This window comes from Thalia democratica, chromosome 9, assembly GCF_965202585.1.
Source record: "Thalia democratica chromosome 9, ktThaDemo2.hap1.1, whole genome shotgun sequence".
NCBI classification, from domain to species: Eukaryota; Metazoa; Chordata; class Thaliacea; order Salpida; family Salpidae; genus Thalia; species Thalia democratica.
Genome location: NC_139173.1, coordinates 22,755,627 through 22,772,094, shown reverse-complemented (window position 1 = coordinate 22,772,094; position 16,468 = coordinate 22,755,627).

The following is a 16,468-nucleotide window of genomic DNA, read 5'->3' as shown; positions in this document are numbered from 1 at the left end:
ATAAAACTCCTTGATTTTAAATGTTTTTTTTTACAGTTGAGTTATTTGCATTATAATACTTTTTTAACTACTCAGTCTTAATTTTTCTTGTTTCAAAAACGTAAACACAATTTTTTCAATGTTTAAATTTTCATTGAAACACCATAAACGTTCAGAAACTATTTATAATAATTCAGCTCTTTCTTAAATATTTCTGTTAAGTAAGTGTGTTATACTGCCACAGTTATATCAAAGTTGAGCTGATTTGGAACTGAGAGTTTAGGCTTTTTTAAATTTTGGAAAGTATCAATAATTTATAAATTTTTTAAAGATTGAATTTTGAGATAACCTAGGTCAGCAGTTCTTAAACTTTTTTTTATGTTTTACTCCTTTTTGGAAGGTTATTACCAAATTTACCCCTTTTTAGAAGGTAATTACCAAATTAAGCCTAAATTTACAAAATAGTGTTTAATTTTGAGAAAAAAACTAGAATTTTTGAACTTTAAGCTTATTAAATATAAAAAATTGTAAAACTTAAGAGCTTATAAAACCATAAAAAAAGTACAGTTAAACACATACTTGTAAACTAAAAAAAATAATAAACATTAATTACTAACTTGTACTAAACAAAATTACGAGCATAAAGTTAATTTTATAGGCAAATTTATTAATTTTTCAAAAAACATAAAACTTTAAAGTGAATTATTTTCCTTATCTTAAAAGCTATCTAAAAAAAATTATTTCTATTTTAGAGAACGCGCCTTTGTCTTCAATTAAAAAAAAAAATATTTGGTTTGAGGTTGGAATTATTTCATATAATGTTCTTTTTATAAGGAAAAAAGTTAATAAGAATGTGAATTACATAAAATTTAATTAAAATAATTTAATTAAATTTGTTGTAATTCACATTCTTATTAATTCTTTTTTTTCCTTTTATCAATTTTTTATCTAGGAAATGGCCAAGGTAAATGATAGTGTAGTATACATCATTTTGATTTGGGGCCAAATCGTAAAAAATATTAACATTATTTATAAAATAAACATTTAAGAGTTTAAATAACATGCAAACTAACGGAAAAATATAAAAAAATAATATTTATTTTTGGTTTTAATACCATATGATTAAAAAAAAGAAAAAAAAAACCTTTATTTTTGGAGGGACCCCATGAAATAGTTCCAACCCCAAACCAAATATTTTTTTTTTTAATTGAAGACAAAGGTGCGTTCTCTAAAATAAAAATAAAATTTTTTAGATAGCTTTTAAGATAAGGAAAATAATTCACATTAAATTTTTATGTTTTTTAAAAAATTAATAAATTTGCCTATAAAATTAACTTTATGCTCGTAACAAAATTTACCACTAAAACACAGCAATTTACCCCAGGTTAAGAATAGCTGGCCTGGACAGTCTGAAATTACTGGTTTTTTAAAATAAGGAAAGTATCAATATTTTAAAAATATTTTGAAGATGATTTTTTCAGATAGCCTAGATCAGTGCTTTTGAACCTTTTACTAGTGGCAAACCCTTTTCCAAACTTCAACTTTTCCGCGGAACCCCTAATTATAATTCTACATAAAATGTTTAATTAAATAAATGTTCTTTTTTAAATTTCGAAAGGCTTCGCGGAACCCCTGAGAGGCGTCGCGGAACCCTAGGGTTCCGCGGAACCTTATTTCAGAAGCACTGGCCTAGATTATCTAAAGCTATGTATATGAAACTACTATCTACGTTGTATTTAAAAGAGGTTTTTTGTGTAAGAAAGGGAAAGTTTAACTCATTTTAAGCTTTTAAATGACTAAACAGCTTATATATGATTAGTAAATGTTAAGTTTACAACAACTAAGGTTAAAAAGCATACTTTTTGCTCGGATAAATATAGCAATATTTTTAAAGTTTTAGAGACCTCTTTTATTATAAGTAAAGAGTCGCAAATTAAAACTATTGACTGTTCTTTAGTTTTCTAAAAAAAGAGTACACACCTAAAGTGAGTGATTAAAGTTGTTTATCTTTTTAAAAATTACTAAGTACCATTAATGTTTAGTTTTATCGAAAATGTTATCACTGGAATTATTTAAGTCTTGGGTTTTCTTCTGAATTTAGTCTCTAATAGGAAGATTTCAACAACTTCTGAGATTTATCAGGCGTGGATCAAAAATTAGAGCAAAAAGTGAATTTTATTTAAGTTTTTGCATAAAAGTTTTCATAAACAAAATAAAAAAAACTTTGAAAATTATTTTTTAAACTGTAAAAGTAGAGATCAAATAATATAATCCAATTTCAATTCAGTGATTTTAGACTTATTTTTAGTTAAATTTTGTGTTATGTTATAATATAATCCTTCTAGATAATTTCGTGTCAAACAGCATTACTACTTAAATTTCAGATATAGATTTTGTTTAAATTTGTTTCAAGTTCTTACAGGACTTCATATCATTAAAATTATATAATAAAACTGTTTTTATTTTAATTTGTGGTTGTGACATATGCTCATATAAGTTGTGACAATAACTCAAATAGTAGTTTTAACTTGTTTATTTTTTATGTGAAGTTTAGAAACTATATTGCATGAATACGTTAGTTATAAACAGTTAGTAATAGATGGTTTATTTTCGTTTTTATAACTACCAAATCACTACTGTTTAACACCTTTACTCTTTTTGAAACTTTTTCACTTTACAAAATTATTTCACATTTAAAAATTAATCTCAGCTAAGTTTTTAAGGCGTGTTTAAAACGTTTTGTTTTTCTAAGACCGCTTTAGAATACTTTTGTATTATCTCAATGAAAAGAAGATATACATTAATTTAGAAACAACCATCGTCTGCTAATCTCGTCTGATGGAACTTTTTTTTGCGTTCATGAAACAACGTCTGAATTAAATTACTTAAGTTAAAAATAATAAGGAAATTGGTATTATAAAGTTTTTCAATTTTGCTCAGCATTAAAATCTTCTTAAGTTTAATGTTGACTTATAAACAATATTTTTAATTAACAACTGTTGAAAAGGCTTTTAAGTTCACGCAGTCCTATTTTTGTTATCAAGTCTTACTTCATCTGTTTTAAGAGATAATAACTTATTTTTTTATACACAATTAAATGGTATATTTCCTTACAAAATAGTACAATAGGCGGCAAACTGCAACCTTTCAGAGGCGGATCTCAACCAATAAGTTATAAATTTTAAAAACAACATTGTTCCAGTGTCTTTGAAATTCATCGATAATATGAGGTTTTTCAAGTTTTGATTCTTATAGTTTATTAAAACTATCCATGTCATTTTTATCACTAAACCACGACAACACCATAAATATATTTCTATATTTTTTTTAAATTCAAATTCAGCTTTCAAAAATATGTTACATTATATTTCAAAGATTCTTTAATAACAGAATTTTATTTTGAATTTAGTTTTAAAATTCTTGCTAAATTGACACCTAATCAATCGTTGGATTGGCTCAATAATAAAACTGTAATTGTAAAAGTCATTTCAGAAAAAAATACAAAGATGTTTTTGAGTCAATGAAAATTCCATCTAGTTCTCTGTACAACAAGTTATACTTTATTAAAAAGAAATTTCAACATATTAACATCGAAGCAACACTAAACAGTTTTTAAAACCTACATAGTATTAAACTGTGTAGACGTTTTGTATGAACAGTATAGACTTGAATACTTATAATTTTAGAAAAGCTCTTAGAATATTAAAATAATGAGCAAAAATGTACAGATTATTTTACCTTATTATGTTCTTACTTTTTATTAATATATTTAAGTCATTTTTGAGTACTATAACTAAAACCTACATCTAGAAAATTAGCAAATACTTTTTTTCTCTGATCATTGAAGTTTTAACTATAAAAAAACTTTTACCTTCAATCCTAAGCAATATCCTTTTAGATTCATCATACAATAAAATGTTAAAAATAAATTGAAACGTTTTTAAACTGACAACGAAATTAAATAGAAATTTTAGACAGTAGACTGATATCAAATAGTTTTTGACCATAGAAAAAAACTGATTTTGAAATTTAATAAATAACAGTTATAAACAATAACTATCGGACGCTTGTTGAAAAAAATAAGTGAACCTGATATGTCAGTGAAAATGTTAATATAACTTTTTTAAGTACTTATTAATGTTTGATTAAGAACAAAAAAATATTTAAATACTTGTTAGTTATATTAATACTTTGTTTGTTGATTCTTAAATTTGAAACGTGGGTATAACAGTGAATGGTTTTATTTGAAACACAGAAAACTTTTACTTTGAAGCTAATAAATAAATAAAAATTTTTATTTATCAAGCGTATGCTAAGTAAAGTCACTTATTTAAAAAAATTTAATTAATAGAATGTTTTTTCTTTATCTAAGCAATTCAATTCTTGCATAAATTAAGTTTTTAACTTAAACTACTAAAGTTTAACTGAAATAATTTTTAATTAAGTGTTAGCTTTTTTATTTGTTTGTGTAGTTTAACCTGTGTTTAAGTACTGTTACCAATGCATGTTACTTTTACAAACCGCTTGTTTTTCAAAACGTTTATTAAATACTGTTTAACAATTTTAACACTTAACTTTTTACAAATTTCTCAGTTGATTAACTTATAAACTACAGTCTTGATTTTACGGACATGATTTTTTAGTACTTGATAAATTGTTTTTGATATTAAACATTGTATTGTCAAAAAGTATTTAGTTCTCGATAAGTCTTAAACTCTGTTGGATTTTAATGAAAAAAATTAAGCTATAAAAAAATATATTTTCTAGTTAAAAAAAGGTATGCTGATTGCAAAAGTTAAATCTTCAAAAGTCCTGATAACACCAGATGAAACTAAAAACTTAATACAGAAAGAAGTGACCATCTAAACTCAAGTGGCAAACCCAAAATTAAATCTGATAAAACTTCAATTAGTTTTGAACTTGAAATCAGTAGCAGTTTACATGTCAGATATGAGAATAAAGACGGAAATACAGTTTAGATCTAGGTTTCCCAAACTTTTTTTCAAATGTCTTCCTTTAAAGAAATTAAAAAAGCTTTGGCCCCCTTTATTACTCAAAAACTACTATAAAAAATATCTAGGACAGTTTTTTGCTCTTCATCAGCAACTCCTAAATATCTAGTTTAAGTTTTAAAATATGACAATTAAGTTGTTTTAATTGATTATTAGATAAGGTTGTCTTTTTTTTTAATCCTTTTGGTGTAAAAATTTCGAAAGTAGTTAGGCACTAAAGTAATCACAATAATAGTATTGGTATTAGTACCTGACTAGCAATTTTCATTAACCTTTTATAATTTTAACATAATTAAGTTAAATTATCTAGATTAAATTTTTGTTTCAAAATGGGGCCGTGTTTAATAAAAACAAATAGCTTACTTAACTTTAAACGCAAAATTTTAAAGCTAGCATGCTTTTTTTAATAGTATAAGTAATTTTGTTGGTTTAGTTTTCTACTTTAGTGTATTGATTGAAAAGACTGAAGTTATGTTGTCAATTATTGAAATTTATTAAACATCAAAGTTGGAAATTTCGCCCGCCGACCCCTGATTTACTTTTTAATTCTGTAAATTTTTTGATCTGCCACTCAAATAAATATTATCATAAGGATGATTTTATTTTTTTCAAATTGTTGAGAGGTTAAAAAACTAAGTTTGAAAAGACCTTAAAATGTGCGATTTTTGTTTTTGGAACACATTATAAGTTCATTTTCAAAAGTTGTATTTTTTAGACACGCAGTGTATTCGGACATCTCCAACTTCGATGAAAAGTTTTTGTAGAATAATTAAAACCTTAATGAAGTTGTTTTTTGTTGAATTTCTATTACGTAGGTTAGTGCTGTTTGTACCTACGCAATATTAATTTGTGATTGATGGCTACCTAAAGAGGCAGCAAACCTTAGTTTCTGATATACTTTTATGAAAGAATTTAAAATGGTCCGGTCTGATTTGCAAAATTTCTGCCAAAGGGGTATTCGTTAGGTGACTTTGAATAACAATTCTCTTACTGTTAGTCCGCGCTTAGTTGATCTTAAAATTAGATGAAACAACAGCTTATTAAATTAATTACGTAACAATTAAGTAATAATACGTTCTATAGCGTTTCATGTTAAGATTTTTAAAAAGATGTCCCTAAAAAACTCGTTGTTTTAAAAACTTGAATTGTTTGTTTAACTGGTACAGACATACCTAATATGTACTTTCGAGTGCTAGCTTACTCACTCTTCAAATTCTAAATAAATCGTCTACATCTACAATTATACATTCACTTTACGATATGTACTACCCTCTGAAATTTAAATATATTCACTTCTTTTCAAAACTCATTTTGTTTTCAAAATTAATTACTTCTTTAGCATTTTCTCCAGTTTACTAATTTATCCAACAAATTGTCAAATTTCTTTAAAATGTTAATAAGGATTTCTAGCATTTGTACTGACATTTAGCCGTAAAGATAAAAAAAATGTTTGTCTAAATAGTAAATCATAAACCAACAATATACTAAGGAGTCGGCGATCTGCATCCCACGGGCCAAATGCGACCCTGAAAGTCAAAATCTGTGACCCGCGAGCTCCTTTTCAGCCAAAAATTTACATTTTTAAAACAACTAAATTTCAAGATTTTGTAAAACAAACTTACAGTTAGGTTCTTAATTCAATAAATACTCTTTATTAGTGCTCTAAGTTCTCTAAGTTGCTTAACCTGTCATATTTTTATCTTAAATACAGATTAAAAGAACTTTTATACAGATTAAAAGAACTTATTTTTAATAAATGTGGCCCTCAAAAGTTTTTTTTATAAATATTAAATATTTATATATATTTTTGTATGTGATTTTTGTATATATTATGAATGCAACAGTACCTTTTATTTAAAAAATACCTAACATATTAAACCTCTATATTTTAAGTATGTTGTATTTTGAATTTTAATAAAAACTAAGTAGCGATTTAAATATTATTTTGTAAAAAACGTTTAAATAGTAACCTTTATAAAAAAGGCTACTGTCATTGCATGGTTGCACTGAAAAAGCTCTTGTGCAATTTTATTTATTAAGAATATGGGTTTAATTGTTTTATAATATTAACTTTAAATTAATTTTGTAATAGTTTTGGGATAAAAGAAAACTTTAGTACTTAATTCTAGATGTAATTTTAATATACTTTCTAAAATTATGTTGATGTAGAAACTTTGAATACAGATAGATGAATTTTTAAAAGTTTAAGCTTTTTATTTTATATTTATGTTATTAGACTGTTTTGATATAAAAAACTAGTTATTCTGTTGATTTGTCAAAATTTTTTGTACATGCACACTTTCTTATTTGTGCCTAAAGTTATATATGATCTTTAAGCTTACAAAAAATATCAAACTTAAGAACTTTATTTAAATCTAAGAGCTCAAAATTTACTGTTATTTTTAAAAGTGCTAATTTTCAGCAAAAATTGGCAATAATCGTTTTAAATTAGGAGTGGGCAATGTTATTATCAGCTTGATAGATACGTAAAAGTTTATGTCTTATTTACAAAATAAACATTTTATTTATACTTTAATCCTTGGCGGGACAAAGGAATTAAGTAAGTTTTACTTAATTCACGAAATTTGATAAGTTATCCAATTTATTTCGACAAAATAACAATTCTATGTGGTCTTATTTTTACTATATACACTGTAAGCTCTAAATCTTCCCTCGATTATAACCACTTTTCTTTTACTTGCCATTAATAGAACACCTACCGTAAGTTTTCGATTTTCATGCTCTTGGGCCACATTTTCACACCACTGTTCGTACCCGGTCCCCAGGTTATACGTTGCGTATCTCTATAATCTAGTAGAGTACCTTCTTGAGTTGTCTATGTATGTAATACTTTTTAAAATAAAAACAAGTTTTTCCTATTTTTCGTGTTACACAAATCAACATATGAACATTAATATTTTTAAAGTGTAAAAAATAACTTATACTTCAAACTCGCTAGTTTCAACTTATAGATTTAAGAAGTTTAAAAAAAGCAAAACTTTCATGTGGAAATAAAATTTGATCTATAATTAACGACAAAAAATTCAAAATATATTTCTTTAAAAAAATGTAAGTTGTAAAAGTTAATGTACTTCTGATTAAAGTTTTGTTAAACAAATAAAAAGTTGTCTTAAAAACAACAAAAGTTGTTGCATTTAATTTTTATTTTTAATTATTTTATTGAAGATTTAGTTAGTTTTTGAATTTTAAATCTGACCAATTTTTATTTTAATTTGACATGTAATTTTTAACTACCTTAAGATAATTTCAATAGCATCAATATTAAATTAGAATATTTTTAATTATTCAGTATTAAACGTGAAATTATTATAATTTTATCTAAAAACAAGTCATAAAGTTTAAACAAAGCAATAAAAATAAAATGGCTTAGTAGCTTAAACTTTGTATGAAAAAGGTGATTTATCTTATTTTTTTAATATTTGTTGAGTTATTATAGTATAGTTATAACAATTTTGTTCATTTGAAAATATTTTTATAGTTTATTCAAAGAAATTTTTGTAACAAATCTTATACAAAAGTGTATTTTCAAACTTAAAGACTTTTGTTTACACCTTGGCTTTACAGTGGTTATTTCAACTTAGTAAGAAACAAGTAATAAAAACACCACATCTAATAACTGATTACGTAAAAATTAGTCACAAACTTACATTAACTTGTAGTCATGCTATAATAAAGTTCTTTTCTGCACTAAAGTTGAAAAAAGTAATTAATTACAAGCAAACTTAGTTTTTGATATAACAACTACTTTCATCTAAAGCCAAAAAAGACTTTTAAAACAGTCGAAATAAATTATCTATGGCGATTGAAACTTTGATTTAAAAATGCTATTACCAAAAATGTTTTCAACAATTTATCCAAAATAAATGTAAACTTGTTTTTCTATTCAACCAATGCTAGGTGTTATGGGTGTACTTGGTGTGTAGCTCGATGACCGAAAGGCCTTTCTTACACCAGACCCTTTGACCAAAACGTTTGAGAGTTGAATTTTTACCGTGCTCAGAACAAAACTTGTACCATTACACATTCAAGAGTTCGAGCTATTTTTGGTCTTGCTTCAAGCTTTTTATTTTGTTTTTATTACAATAAGACTTAACAATTTTTTAATAACGAAAGATCACTTTTTAAGTGCTTCTGTTTCAATAATTGAGACAGATTTTTCAATTGTTTTAAAACAATCTTAATTTTTCGAACCATCACAAGCTGTCTGAATCTCTCCTGGAAAAGGCAGACTATCTTCAACTATTCATCCTTGACCTTACTGTGTAAGTAATAAAGTTTAAAAAGATGTTTCTATTATAACAAGTTATTATGTTAGGTAGTTTACACCTTAATACAATGATTATAGATTTCCACAAAAATAGTATACTAAAAGTTTAAATACAATCACAGAAAACGTTATTTTTACAATGGTAAGAACTTTTGTTTTGTTAAAATTATATCTAAGATGATAAATTTGTTATAATGAAAATAAAAATGGTACAGTTGATATTTAGCTACATTTTCAACAAACATATGTTTAAAACATAAGTAGTTAAATAAGTATTTAAACGAGACTTTTCTTATTCTTGCTCAGCTTATGTATTTGATAAATTTATATTGGATTGCACAAAAACACTCTATAGACATTGGCAAGCTTTAATGTTGGTATTATTTTTTACATTGAGGCTTAGGTTTAGCTCAACATTAAATGTTTAATACAAACTTCAAACATACTCAAACTTACTTAAAATAAACTCTAACGACGGTTAACGACACTGAAGCGAAATCAAGTGTTTTTTGTAGCATTAAGAAAAAACTTAGGAAAACGTGAAAAACTTTAGTGCAAAAAGTTAAACTTTAAAGTAAACTGTACGTACACAGCTTGTACTTTGTTATTGCTAACGTTTGTTTATGAATTCACCCACCCACGCAGGATGTTAGTAATTGGTAATTTGCTTTGATTTAAGCAGCTTGCAGCTTGGTAAGATATGTTAGTTAGCACAAAACGCAATAAGCAGCTGAAGGCAGACGTGATTTTTTAAAAGTATTATAAAGTGCATGTTTGCTGGTGCTTCTTTATCGTGTTAAAGCTTTTAAAAAGTACAATGGGCACAAACTAATATCTGCACAGATACAAAGCTATAATTCAAAAACTTTCAACTGATGTTTTATTGAACTAGTTTGAGATTTTAATATATAGACATTAAATAGTGACTAGGCATTCTATTAAAAAAAAAATAGCGTTTTAACATGCAAATTTTTTTATACTTTTATATTTACAGTAACAGTTGATAACAACAGTTAGATAGATTTTCAGTTAAAGTTTTAGATACATTATTTTACTATCATATTTATTAGTTTTTTTGTTACAATTTGTTCGTTTGAAATACTACATAAACGTTAAATTTATCTACTACGAACAATTAACATACTTTTAAAATAATTAAGAAATCTATATTTTGTAAATTCAAAGACTTTGTCTCAAGTTATTATTTAATATTTTTCGAATGACTGTTTTATATTTACTTCAATAATCTAAGTAAGAGTAAAAATAGGTGTTAACATTATTTAAAATTTTATATTAATATCGGAAACTACTTTTTTCTTATTTTACTATACTTTTAAAGTCCGTTCAAAGTTTTATACATCAGTAATTGCTATTTTCATGCAAAGCTTTTATTTAAGTTGTCATTTATCACCAATTTTTTATAAATTTGAATAGTTTTATAGCTGTTTTTACTGATAAAAGCAACAAATTTTTAATGGTAGTACTTTTCGCTTTGTACTAAGTGAGAACTGAAATGTTTATACAGGATAACTTTCATACATAATATCCTAGTAGTGAAACAAAAATATTTAACATTTCCTTAAAAACAGTACAAAAAAATTGAGCACTAAATAATAGAAATTTGTACGATATCAAGTATTGCAAAGTCTTAATTGCCTATAAAAGCTAAATAATTTTTTTCTTAAATGTTTTAAATATTTTAAATTTAGTTCAAAATAATGGTTAAGTTTTACACATAGTATTTTTACTAATTAACTTTCTGTTTTCATCTATCAAAACGACTTTCCTTATCAACAGTTGTATTATTGATGGCTGTTGTTGTTGTTGTTGTTGTTGTTGTATATTTCCAACAACATTTTTATTACAAATGTAAAATGTAACACTTTTGTTCTTTTTTACGCTATTATTATTTTAAACGACTATTATTAAACGTTGAACATAAAGTTACAAACACTTTAAATACTACTTATCAAAGCTTGCTTAAACAGAACTTTGAATAGATTGTTTAGATACTTAACCTAAGCAACATGGCAAGCCAAGATAGTTAGTTTACAGTTTTAATTATTTTAAAGTTTTTGAAGTGCTTGAAAAAGTTAAAAGCTACAAAAGATTTAGACTTTTGTATTAGTTTGATTAAATGCTTATACTTATAGGTTTGTATACTTAAGTATGATAATGTCATTTTTACGCTAGCTCTTTTGAATTTAAAAATTTTTTATAATAAATTGCCCTAACTGTTTTAAAACCATAAAACTTTTAAACTCTTTAATAATAAAAATTATTTTTACTCTTTTTAATTTTTTAATCATCTTAATTAATTTGCATGCTTAAAAACAAATTTATGAAACTAATAGCCTAGGTTTACTTCTGATAAAAAAAAAAAAACTATATAAATTTTGTTGTAATAATACTTGTAAAAATGTAACTTTTATTGCTAGTTATAAAAAACATTCAAAGCTAATAATGAAATTTTGTTTTACAGAAATTTTGGACATTGAACAGTACGTCACATCTGGTATGTTACAAACTTTGCAGAACATTTCAAATCATCTTATTGTACAAAATATTAAAGTGTTGCGTTGTAAACATTAAAAAAATTAAATTCAAACCTAGACTTAAATACACGTGTGACATCTTTTCAAATAAAAAAGTATGTACAGTACACTACCGCTTAAGTACGCAAACTGAACCCGACCAAAAAGTGCGTACTTAGCACGGGTAGTGCGTACTTTTTGAAGACATAGTATAATATGAACTTTAGTTGTTTGTTTTCTTTCTTACAACTAGCCACCAAATAATTAAGCCAAATAAACAAGTATTTTTATTTTAAATAACATTTAATACATAATTCTAATCTGCAAAACTTTTTATTAGATTTTAAAATGATTTATTTTGTCTATAAAAAGTTTCTACATAATTATTACATACTATTAATATAGAAAGTCAATGTCAGTCAATGGTATAAAAAAGAATACTAAGCTATATTTTGTTTTGTTAGAGGTTAAGTACCAAACTACATTGTGTTTACCAAACATTTTGAAAACATCAATGAGGGTACATTTAAATTAAGTTATCACTTAACTATGTCGTATTTGTAGGTTTTTTTAGCTTTGTCATCTAGATTTATTTATTTAATAGCATTACAGCTCAAATATCATTATTCATTTCATTTTTCTGCAACAACTACATAAATATTTAGTTTATTAACTTTTAATAACAGGACTGTCACAATTTCTGGCCACTTAGACTGCTCAGGATTACTCACTTTAGTTTAAAATTTGTAAAAGTCTTAGGCTAACTCAGCAGGTTGGCCATTCTACCTTTCTTGATAAGTGCGTACTTAAGGCGTGATGCGTACCAAAAAAAGTGCGTACTTAAGCGGTAGTCTACTGTAATATAAAAAGTAAAAACATTAATCAACGTTCAAACGCTGCATTTGTATGATATAACTATTGGCGTCCAAAAAACTTGCAGTGTATTGCTATTGTACGAAACAAAGGATTTTAAACTGTTTGAATTTTTTCAAGAAATTTAAATTTAACTTACAAGTCAGTGCAACAATGTTAACTATTTTCAAGGCCAATCTCTGAGGTTCGTGTCGAAAAACTACCCCACCTACGCCATGGGTGTCGACAGTGGAAAATGGGGAAAGATCACGAACCACACCGGAATTTTCCAACACTTCAAGCTGAGGCGCGGCCTCAACGGGGAAGCGGGCACCGTTTCGTTCGAGTCCGTGAAAGAACCGGGGCGCTTTCTGCGGCAAACCCAAAATTACTGGGTCAAGTCGCACTTGAAACAAGACACCGAGCGATTCAAGAAGGACGCGAGCTTCAGGCCGCTTTTGAACAAGTTCCACGACGTACGTTGCTCGCAGTTTCGTTTTTTACAACTTGTTTTAGGTTGAGCGTTACTTAGTCGTGCTGTCTTCTAACAGGGTTTCGTGTCGTTCGAGTCGGTCAACTGGGCGGGGTACTTCATCCGGCACAACAACTACTGGTTGAAAGTTGAATGGGGGTCGAGCGCCACATTCAAAGATGATACCAGCTTCAAACTGAGTAAGAAAGATCTGGAATAAAATTTACAAAATAACAACAACTAATAACGTAATAACTAAAAAATAACTATTTCAGCTGATGTCGAAGAACCAGCGAAATTTGATGACAGTTACATCACCTCAGGTGAGTTTTAAATCGTGTGTGTTTTAACAGCTGATGCGTTAAACTTCTTTTTATATAATATACTTTAAGTTTTAGCGAAAACAGGAAAGGAAAGCTATAGCAACATTTGTTTTTGATATAAAATTTACTCAGTTAGAGAGCAATCAACATTATTAAGACTCGTTTTGTTTGAGTTGTATTGCTAAAAAAATAAACTAAGCACGGTACGGATGCTTTGGCTTTCGAATTTTACGATATTCTTGTATAAATTATGTTTGTACGAAATTTTACAAGATTTTACAATTGAAACATTACACCTTTGTGTCTAAATCATTCATGCAAACGTGTGAAAGATTTTTAATATTAACATTGTTCAGGCAAAGCGTTGAGGTTTGTGTCAAAGAACTACCCGAGTTATGCGATGGGTCTAAGTGGAAAGTGGGGAAAAATTACAAATCAAACCGGAATTTTCCAACACTTCAAGCTGATACGCGGTCTCTGCGGAAATGCGGACACCGTTTCTTTCGAGTCGATTAAATCGCCGGGATATTTCTTGAGGCAGTCCCAGAACTACTGGGTAATATTAAACAAAGAAGATGGCACTGAAGGTTTCAAGAAAGACGCGAGTTTCCGGCCAGTACAGGACGCATTTCATGATGTGTGTGTTTCTTTACAGTTTTTTGTTAACATTAAGGCAAATGTAACGTTCAACTTTTAACAGGGTTTCGTATCGTTTGAATCGTTCAATTGGTCGGGATACTACATTCGCCACACTAGCTACTGGTTAAAAATTGAGTGGGGTTCAAGCGCCTCGTTCAAAGATGATGCCAGCTTTAGTATAAGTAAGAAAGATCTGAAAAATAAACTTAAAATAGAAAAACCTTTATATGTAAATAACATAAAAGTTTATTAACAATTCAGACAGTTTAACTGCTTAACGGATTATCAAGCTGTAATTCTGTATTAGAAAATATTACTGAGCAACTACGCGATAATTTATAAAAGTGTAGTTGAGTTTGTAAAAAAAAGTATGTTTTAACTTATAATACCATATAATGGTTAGGTTTATGTACAAAACTACAAACAAAAATAATCAAAGTTGAGTCAGAATTCTTGAAAGTTATAAAGATAAAGCAAAAACTATTATAACCTTTTTACAAACTAATTTGTTATGGTTTAGCTTAAAATTGTTATACTGTCTATGTAGTACAAAATGACTTAAAATGAAAAAGAAAAAATTCAAAAATTCTAACTATATGTTTGCCGTAAAATATATTCATTTTAGGTAATGCTGAGGAAGTCCAAAATTTTGATGACAGTTACATTACATCAGGTATGTTTTTATTTCAAAAATTTTTCAACAAGTGATACGTTAAACGTTTTGTTTTATTTTTACTTCAATTAGTTGCAGTAATAAAAATTAGTTTAATACTGGTAAGTAAACTTTTTTCAAATGCATTTTTACTTGTTTTAAGTCACTTTTATCAGTAATTATAAATATAAGTTTAAATAAACATCGAAAATATTGATTTAAAGTCGTTAAGATGTTATTAGAATGTTTTAAACTTTTTTAAAAACCTACATATCTTAACGGTTAAGATGGCTTAATTTTTTTAACAAACAATTAAAAAAAATATATGTATGAAAAAAGTTTTCAACATTTAAATGGTTCAGACAAAGCTCTGAGGTTCGTCTCGAAAAACTATCCAAAATACGCGATGGGCGTCGACAATGCCAACTGGGGGAAAATTACAAACGTCGACGGAATTTTCCAACATTTCAAGCTGAGACGTGGTCTCTGTGGGGATGCAGACTCCGTTTCGTTCGAGTCGATCAAATCGCCTGGACATTTCCTGAGACAGTCCAAGAACTACTGGGTTGTGTTGAACCGTCATAAAGACAATGAAGCTTACAAGAAGGACGCAAGTTTCAGGCCAATTATGGGCGCGTTTCATGAAGTACGTTGCTCAAAAATTAAAAAATAAAAGTTCTTACATTACCTATTAGTTATACTTTCTATCTTTATACAGGGTTTCGTTTCTTTTGAGTCGGTCAAATGGGCGGGATACTTCATTCGACACTCCAACAACTGGTTGAAGGTTGAAACGGGATCGAGCAATTCGTTTCAAAACGATGCCAGCTTTAGTATAAGTAAGAAATATATACGACAGACTTTTAAAGAATAGCAACCTTTTTATTTTGACTAAAAAACAAACAATTGTTTTAGGTTACGCTAAAGAGCTTCCGAAGTTCGATAACAGTTACGTGACATCTGGTAAGAATTTGACAGTTATTGCATTAAACTTTAAAAAAAACTTGTTATAAAGAGTGTTTTAACTAGTTATACTAATTAAAACAGACATTCTGAACAAGCTGTGATTTAATATACGAATTAATTAGTTAAATATATGACTTGTGCTAAGTCGTTATGATTACTTGTTCAAATTGTTTTTAGAAACATAAGTAAAGCACAAAAATGGATACATTGATTTAAAAAATGTTCGATAGTAGCATAGTAAAGAAGCTAGTTGGAAAACTTACAATATTTTTACGTTTAAGAATACAACAAAGTAATATATGTAAAGCAAACAAGAAAATCTAGAATTTATAAAACAAAGTACTTACAATTCAATTTTATCAGGCAAAGCTTTGAGGTTTGTGTCCAAAAACTACCCGGACTACGCAATTGGTATTTACAATGCTTACTGGGGAAAAATCACACAAAAAACCGGAATTTTTCAACACTTCAAGCTGACACGTGGTCTCTGCGGAAATGCGGACACCATTTCGTTCGAGTCGATCAAATCGCCTGGGTATTTCTTAAGGCAGTCCCAGAACTACTGGGTGATATTAAGCAAAGAAGAAACTACTGAAAGTTTCAAGAAAGACGCTAGTTTCCGGCCCGTCATGGGCGCGTTCCACGAAGTGTGTTAAACTTTAAAAAAATTTAACGTTAGGTAAATGCAATGCAGTTTTATTTTTATCATCTTCTTACACAGGGTTTCGTATCATTTGAATCGTTCAATTGG